Source organism: Oryx dammah, unplaced genomic scaffold (assembly GCF_014754425.2).
Source record: "Oryx dammah isolate SB20612 unplaced genomic scaffold, SCBI_Odam_1.1 HiC_scaffold_16, whole genome shotgun sequence".
Taxonomy (NCBI): domain Eukaryota; kingdom Metazoa; phylum Chordata; class Mammalia; order Artiodactyla; family Bovidae; genus Oryx; species Oryx dammah.
In genome coordinates, this window is record NW_024070200.1 from 65,459,494 (window position 1) to 65,468,980 (window position 9,487).

The window sequence follows — 9,487 nt, forward strand, 5'->3', positions numbered from 1 at the left end:
CTTACCTCCAGCCTTCACGGTTTCATTTTCTCTGTTTTTGCAAAAGATTAGATATAGTTCAAAACTAATGCAGCAGAAATGTGATACACCACCAGGGTCAAGACATAGCTCTATTTTGAGTTCTACACCTTCATGGAAACTATTGGAATGTGAAAAGGTATTCAAATCACTAATCTGTTTCTATCAAGCCAATTTTCATTCTTTTTCACAGCTAAATATACTGAAGGTGTGCGTGTATGTGTGTTTCTTTTTTTAAATTTTTTCTTGTCAAGTGCATCTTTCATTACCTATTCTTTTAAAACTTGCCTGGGTAACAAAATATTTTAAGCATTTTCAGGGATGTGGTATTCATATCACAAGGTCAACTGTAAGAAAGAAATCAATCATAACAATAGCAATTGCATAGAAAACGGTGAAAAGTCTCAGTGAGGTGTTAAGAAGACTTATTTTCTATTATTACAAAAATTTTTGTTATGATAAATCAGAGACAAATGAAAATGATCACTCAGAACAGAAAGGGATGGGGTAAGGGTTGAGATAAAACTTCTCTTAGTCTCTTTTTTTATGAGGTCATCACATTTTTCTCAAGTAGCTCAGAAAAAAACATTGAGAAGGACACATGAGAGAAGATTGATATAAAGGTGACAGATACACTGAGTACAGAAAAGAAACAAATGGAAGATGGATGAATAATAAATAGAAGAGAGATAGATGATATATAAATCTCATCTGGTGAAAATCATTAGAATGAAGTGATACCTGACAGAAAAATTGCAAAACAGCAGACAAAAGAGTATCTTTAAGCCTCGAGTCCTATAAATTCCTAAACCACAAACATTTATTGAGAGAGACTTCAAGTTTATATCATGAGAATAAGGTATTTTAACACACTCTTAAAAAAACACACACACAACTTATAGACTAGGATAAAATATTTGCAAGTTATGTTACCAAAAATGGATTAATTGCCTAAAAATACAAACAGTTCACAAGTGAAAGTCACTCAGTCATGTCCAACTCTTTGCAACCCCATGGACTATACTGTCTATGGAATTCTCCAGGCCAGAATACTGGAGTGGGTAGCCTTTCCCTTCTCCAGATCTTTCCAACCCAGGGATCAAACCGAGGTCTCCTGCATTGCAGGAAGATTCTTTACAAATTGAGCCACAAGGCATGCCCATATAGCTTAACATTAAAAAAAAAAAAACAAAAAAAAACCTGAAAAACAATCCAATCAAAAAATGGGCAGATCTAAACAGACATTTCCTCAGAAGATGGCCAACGTGGGCCAACAGGCACATAAAAGATTAAAATGCAAATAAGAACTATAATGAGGTATCAGCTCATACCAGTCAGAATGGCCATCATTAAAAATTTACAAATAATAAATGCTGAATAGGGTGTGGAGACAATGGAACCCTCCTACACTGTTGGTGGGAATGTAAATTAGTGCAGCCATTATGGAAGACCATATGGAAGTTCTTAAAAAAAAACTAAAAATAAAATTGCCATATGATCGCAATTCCACTCCTGGGAATATATCTGGAGAAAGTTGAAATTTGAAAGGATATACGCACCCCTCATGCTAACAGCAGCACTATTTATAGTAGCCAAGACAGAAGAAATGTAAATGTTCATTGACAGATGAATAGTTAAGGAAGATGTGGTATATATGTGTACATATATTTTATATGTATACTGGATTACTATTAAATCATAAAAAAGAATGAAATCTTACCATTTGCAGAAACATGGATGGACTCAGGGATTATCATACTAAGTGAAGTAAGTCAAAACATAGAGACAAACATCATATGCTATCACTGTTTACATGTGGAATCTAAAAAAGTGACACAAAATAACTTATTTACAAAACAGAAATAGACTCAGATGTAGAAAACAAACATGGTTATCAAAGAGGATGGTGGAGTCAGGAGGGGTAAACTGGGAGTTCTGGATTAATAGTAATATACATATTACTAAAGAAGAACCTACTGTATGACACAGGGAACTCTATTCAGTAGCTTGTAATAATCCATAACAAAATAACCTGAAAAAGAATACATAGGCATACATGTATATAACTGAATCTCTTTGCTATAAACCTGAAACTAACACAACACTGTAAATTAACTATCTCTGTCTGTGTGCGTGCTCAGTTTTGTCCAACTCTTTGCGACCCCATGGACTGTAGCCCATTAGGCATTGCTGTCCATGGAGCTTTCCAGGCAAGTATACTGGAGCAGTTTGCCATTTCGTACTCCAGGGTATGTTTCCAAACCAGGGATTGAGGCTGTCTCCCTCGTCTCCTGCACCAAAAGGCAGATTCTTGATCACTGCATCATTTAGTACTTCAAATAAAAAATGATCAATATATTTTTTAAAAGTGCAATAACTGAAAATAACACAAAGGATGACAACCATGGCAGAATGACTTCCTATTTAGCGATTTGGGACTAAACAAACAGAGAAAGTGTAAATTCCTAAAGATATAAAGGAAGCCTTCAAAGGGTTTGAAGAACATGTAGGAATTCCCTGATGAACAAGTGAGGTGAATGTTGCTGGCAAGCAGTACAGAACTCAGGATGTTGTGGAGCTGAGACACAGATGATGTCTTTGGAGTTAACATCAAACCTGGAAGACTCCCAGTCATGAAAGCATAAAATTGTACATTTTCTGTCACTGACCAAAAAAAAAAAAAAAAAAAAATGGTGACAAGTGCTAAATGGAAGGACATATCAAATTTATCTTCTGGAGATAGCTTGCTGGCTACAGGGAAAACCTGGGCTGGAAGATGAGACAGGAAGATGTGGCAATCACACAAAAGTCTCTGGAAGCTCCTAAATCAGTGACCACCTGACCTCAATGTCCATACCCTCAGGGCCACTAAGAACAAGTACTCAGCTCCTGGATTCCCAGTACCTGGCACTCTGTTCAGTTCAATTCAATAGTTCAGTCGTGTCTGACTCTGCAACACCATGGACTGCAGCACACCAGGCCTCCCTGTCCATCACCAACTCCCAGAGTTCACTCAAACTCATGTCCATCGAGTCAGTGATGTCATCCAGCCATCTCATCCTCTGTCGTCCCCTTCTCCTCCTGCCCCCAACCCCTCCCAGCATCAGGATCTTTTCCAATGAGTCAACACTTCACATGTGGTGGCCAAAGTATTGGAGTTTCAGCTTTAGCATCAGTCCTTCCAAAGAACAGTCAGGACTGATCTACATTAGAATGGACTGGTGGGATTTCCTTGCAGTCCAAGGGACTCTCAAGTCTTCTCCAACACCACAGTTCAAAAGCATCAATTCTTCAGTGCTCAGCTTTCTTCACAGTCCAACTCTCACATCCATACATGTCCACTGGGAAAACCACAGCCTTGACTAAACAGACCTTTGCTGGCATAGTAATGTCTCTGCTTTTCAATATGCTATCTAGGTTGGTCATAACTTTCCTTCCAAAGAGTAAGCGTCTTTTAATTTCATGGCTGCAATAACCATCTGCAGTGATTTTGGAGCCCAAAAAAATCAAGTCTGACACTGTTTCAAATGTTTCCCCATCACTTCTTCTACCATGAAGTGATGGGATCAGATGCCATGATCTTCGTTTTCTGAACGTTGAGCTTTAAGCCAACTTTTTCACTCTCCTCTTTCACTTTCATCAAGAGGCTTTTTAGTTCCTCTTCACTTTCTGCCATAACGGTGATGTCATCTGCATATCTGAGGTTATTGATATTTCTCCTGGCAACCTTGATTCCAGCTTGTGCTTCTTACAGCCCAGCGTTTCTCATGATGTACTTTGCATAGAACTTAAATAAGCAGGGTGACAATATACAGCCTTGACACACTCCTTTTCCTATTTGGAACCAGTCTGTTGTTCCATGTCCAGTTCTAACTGTTGCTTCCTCACCTGCATACAGATTTCTCAAGAGGCAGGTCAGGTGGTCTGGTATTCCCATCTCTTTCAGAATTTTCCACACTTTATTGTGATCCACACAGTCAAAGGCTTTGGCATAGTCAATAAAGCAGAAATAGATATTTTTTCTAGAACTCTTGCTTTTCTTATGATCCAGCGGATATTGGCAATTTGATCTCTGGTTCCTCTGCCTTTTCCAAAACCAGCTTGAACATCAGGAAGTTCATGGTTCATGTATTGCTGAAGCCTGGCTTGGAGAATTTTGAGCATTACTTTACTAGGTGTGAATTGAGTGCAATTGTGCGGTAGTTTGAGCATTCTTTGGCATCGCCTTTCTTTGGGATTGGAATGAAAGCTGACCTTTTCCAGTCCTGTGGCCACTGCTGAGTGTTCCAAACTTGCTGCCTATTGAATGCAGTACTTTCACAACATCGTCTTTCAGGATTTGAAATAGCTCAACTGGAATTCCATCACCTCCACTAGCTTTGTTCATAGTGATGCTTCCTAAGGCCCACTTGACTTCACATTCCAGGATATCTGGCTCTAGGTGAGTGATCACACTTATCTGGGTCATGAAGATCTTTTTTGTACAGTTCTTCTGTGTATTCTTGCCACCTCTTCTTAATATCTTAATATCTTCTGCTCTGTTAGGTCCATACCATTTCTGTCCTTTATCGAGCCCATCTTTGCATGAAATGTTCCCTTGGTATCTCTAATTTTCTTGAAGAGATCTCTTGTCTTTCCCATTCTGTTCTTTTCCTCTATTTCTTTGCATTGATCGCTGAGGAGGGCTTTCTTATCTCTCATTGCTATGCTTTGGAACTCTGTATTCAGATGCTTATATCTTTCCTTTTCTCCTTTGCTTTTTGCTTCTTTTCTTTTCACAGCTCTTTGTAAGGCCTCCTCAGAGAGTCATTTTGCTTTTTTGCATTTCTTTTCCATGGGGATGGTCTTGATCCCTGTCTCCTGTACAATGTCACGAACCTCCGTCCATAGTTCATCAGGCACTCTATCAAATCTAGTCCCTTAAATCTATTTCTCACTTTGACTGTATAATCTAAGGGATTTGATTTAGGCCATACCTGAATGGTCTTGTGGTTTTCCCTACTTTCTTCAATTTAAGTCTGAATTTGGCATTAAGGAGTTCATGATCTGAGCCACAGTCAGCTCCTGGTCTTGCTTTAGCTGACTATATAAAGCTTCTCCATCTTTGGCTGCAAAGAATATAATCAATCTGATTTCAGTGTTGACCATCTGGTGATGTCCATGTGTAGAGTCTTCTCTTGTGTTGTTGGAAGAGGGTGTTTGCTATGACCAGTGTGTTCTCTTGGCAAAACTCTATTAGCCTTTGCTCTGCTTCATTCCGTACTCCAAGGTCAAATTTACCTGTTACTCCAGGTGTTTCTTGACTTCCTATTTTTGCATTTCAGTCCTCTGTAATGAAAAGGACATCTTTTTTGGGTTAGTTCTAAAAGGTCTTCATAGAACCATTAAATTCAGCTTCTTCAGCATTACTGGCTGGCGCATAGGCTTGGATTACTGTGATACTGAATGGTTTGCCTTGGAAATGAACAGAGATCATTCTGTCATTTATGAGATTGCATCCAAGTACTGCATTTTGGATTCTTTTGTTGACCACAATGGCTACTCCATTTCTTCTAAGGGATTCTTGCCCACAGTAGTAGATATAATGGTCATCTGAGTTCAATTCACCCATTCCAGTCCATTTTAGTTCACTGATTCCTAGAATGTTGATGTTCACTCTTGTCAACTCCTGTTTGACCACTTCCAGTTTGCCTTGATTCATGGACCTAACATTCCAGGTTTCTATGCAATATTGCTCTTTACAGCATCAGACCTTGCTTCTATCACCAGTCACATCCACAACTGGGTACTGTTTTTGCTTTGGCTCCATCCATTCATTCTTTCTGGAGTTATTTCTCCACTGATTTCCAGTAGCATATTGGGCACCTACTGACCTGGGTAGTTCCTCTTTCAGTGTCCTATCATTTTGCCTTTTCATACTGTTCATGGGGTTCTCAAGGCAAGAATACTGAAGTGGTTTGCCATTCCCTTCTCCAGTGGCCCACATTCTGTCAGACCTCTCCACCATGACCCGTCTGTCTTGGGTGGCCCAACACGGCATGGCTTAATTTCATTGAGTTAGAAAAGGCTGTGGTCTGTGTGATCAGATTGTCTAGTTTTCTGTGATTTTGGTTTCAGTGTGTCTGCCCTCTGATGCCCTCTCACAATACCTACCGTCTTACTTGGGTTTCTCTTACATTGGATGAGGGGTATCTCCTCACGGCTGCCCCTCCTGACCTTGAACTTGGAGTAGCTCCTCTTGGTCCTCCTGCGCTGCACAACCTTCACTCCTTTGACATGGGGTTGCTCCTCTTGGCCTCCGCCCTTGACCTCGGGCGTGTGGTAGCTCTTATTACTAGCTATTTCAGTCTTTTTGTTGTGATGGTAAATGGAATTGTTTCTTGAATTTCTCTTTCTGATCTTTCATTGGTAGTGTATAGAAATGCAACCAATTTCTCTGTATTAATTTTGTAATATGCAATTTTACCAAATTCATTGATGAGTTCTAGTAGTTTTCTGATAACAGCTTTAGTATCTTTTATGTATAGTATTGAGTAGGGCATGTCAACCCACCCAGTCTTCTTGCCTGGAAAATCCCCATGGAAAAAGAATCCTGGCAGACTACAGACCATAAGGTCACAAAGAATCTGACACAACTGAGCAACTAAGCACATACACACACACACACATATAGTATCATGTCATCTGCAAAGAGTGACAATTTAACTTCTCTTCCAATGTGGATTCCCTTTACTTCTTTTCCTCAAAAACTTCTGCACAGCAAAGGAAACAATACAGAAAACAAAAACTTAGATTGGGAGAAATATTTGAAATGATGTGACCAACAAAGGATTAGTCCCCCAAATTTATGAATGGCTTATTATGCTTAACATCATCAAAACAAACAACCCAGTCATTAAATGGACAAGATCTGAATAGACATGTCTCCAAAGAAGACATACAGATGGCCAAGAGACATATGAAAAGATATTCAACATCACTAATTATTAGAGAAACACAAATCAAAACTACAAGATATCACCTCACACTAGCCAGAATGGTTATCATCAAAAGATCCACAAACAATAAATGCTTCAGAGGCTGTGGAGAGAAGGGAAACCACCTACACTATTGGTGGGAATGTAAATTGGTACAGCCACTCTGGAGAACAGTATGGAAGGTCCTTAAAAAACTAAAAATAGAGCTGCCATATGACCCTGCCACCCCACTCCTGGGCATATATGCAAAGAAAAACATAATCAAAAAGATACATGCATTCTAGTGTTCATTGCAGCACTGTTTACAACAGCTGAGATCCAAAGCAGTCTAAATGTCCATCAGCAGAGGAATAGCTAAGGAAGATGAGGTACATATATATAATGGAATATTACTCAACCGTTTAAAAGAATGAAATAAGGCCATTTGCAGCAATGTGGATGGACCTTGAGATTGTCATACTGAGTGAAGTAAGTCAGAGAAGGAGAAATATTGTATGACATCCCTTATATGTGGAGTCTAAAAAGAAATGATACAAATGAACTTAAAAATAGAAAGATATTCACAGACTTAGAAAATGAACTTATGGTTTCCAGAGGGAAGGAGGGAGGGAAGGGATAGATAGGGAGTTTAGGATGGACATGTTCATGCTGCTATACTTAAAATGGATAACCAAGAAGCCCTGCTATATAGCAGGAAACTGCTCAGTGTTATGTGGCAGCCTGGATGGGACAGTAGTTTGGGGGAGAATGGATACATGTATATGTATGGCTAAGTCTTTTCACTGTTCACCTGAAACTATCATAATATTGTGAATTGGCTATACTCAAATACAAAATAAAAAGTTACAAAAAAATAAAAACAAATACAATTTATGGTTTCTTTTCTGACTTCTTAACCTGAAAGGAAAATTAGGGTCATATTCATTTCATTTATTTTGAATTTCTCATAGCAAAGTTGCTATATAAATTCATAGTAAAGGACTAATATTTAAATGTTTGTTTAAAATTCTATCCATAATTTAATATGATGTCATTTTATATGATGTTTTATATATCATTCTTAGAAAACATACTTCTGTCAACTTGTGTATATCTCTATATCAGTACATTCATTATATTTCACACAAGTACACATGTGTATAAAAGTATAAGAGGCATTTATCTTTGACAAAATCTCTGATTCATATTGCAGCTTGGTTTACATGTCAAGTTTGGGAAATGACAAGGTACTGAGGTTTATTCTTGGGACTCCATTTGTATGCAACTAATGTCTAAGGTCTGTGTATTCAACTTTCTCTAATGTTTCCACAATCTAGCTTTCATTCAGCATCTCCACATTGACTGACTTAGTTTAGCCCCTGCCCTCTTTCTAATGTTTTAACTTCCTTGTTGGCTTCTATCTGTATCTTTAGAGACATGCAGAAATATGAAAGCTGGAAGAACAGTCAGTGATTATTGGTGGATCGTTACCACCATCACCAATTAAGAAGAGGAATTTAAAATTTTTGTGTGATTTAAACTGTATTCTAACTATACCAAAGATTGAGAGACAGGTTGATCTAAATCTTCTTCTGCTCCCCAAAGTTAGGTACTGCCCAGAGGGAGTCAGAGCGAGCACGTACATCTGCCTGCCCCACCCACCAGACACATCCCCTTCATTGAGGTGTGGTCTCTGGTGGGGGCTCCTGAGATGAAAATGCTTCAGCAACCTCAATAGCAGGACCCTGCATTACATCTTGAAAAAGATCACCTTCCAAAACACTTGCCATCCATGGAATCTATGGGCAGTGACTCTGAAAGTATAGCCCAAAAGAGGAAAGTGGGTGAAGAGCTGAGCAGGGCACTATGAAAATAGCAAAAAAGATAAGGGTCAAGGGTGCATCTGTGCTAATGCATGTCAATTTTCCATCGTTTCTACACCTGCAGCTTTTAACCAAGGCTACAATGAAAAGCAAATCCTTATTCGAACCTAATATGTGTTTTTATTCACATGAATGAATTCTACTCTTGTACTTATCCTTTTATCCTAAATTTACATACATTTTATCCTTGTAAGTTCGCTGATTGCTCTACAATGTCTAAAAGTAGACCTAAAGAGTACAATGATATAATGCATTTAAAATTAATAATATTGTAATGAATAGAAAATGAACAATACAAAACATGATTGATTATAAGAGCACTTCTAGCTTAAATAAAGAGATACTTTAATTTTTCATTTCATTTTGTTTTTCTACTAGCTGTCTTCTGCATCAACAAATCTTATCCTTTCCCAATAACTGATGCTGAAGTTTAGCTCCACTGTAGTGGGTTGAATGACATCCCCCCAAATTCACATCCTCCTAGAACCTCAGAATGCAATCTTATTTAGAATCAGATCTTTGAAAAATCATGAAGTGAAATAATCCTGGATTTATAAAGGACCCTGTGGAGGACTGACATCATTACAAAGGAATGAGAGTCCATTATCCAAGGACTGACATCATTACAAA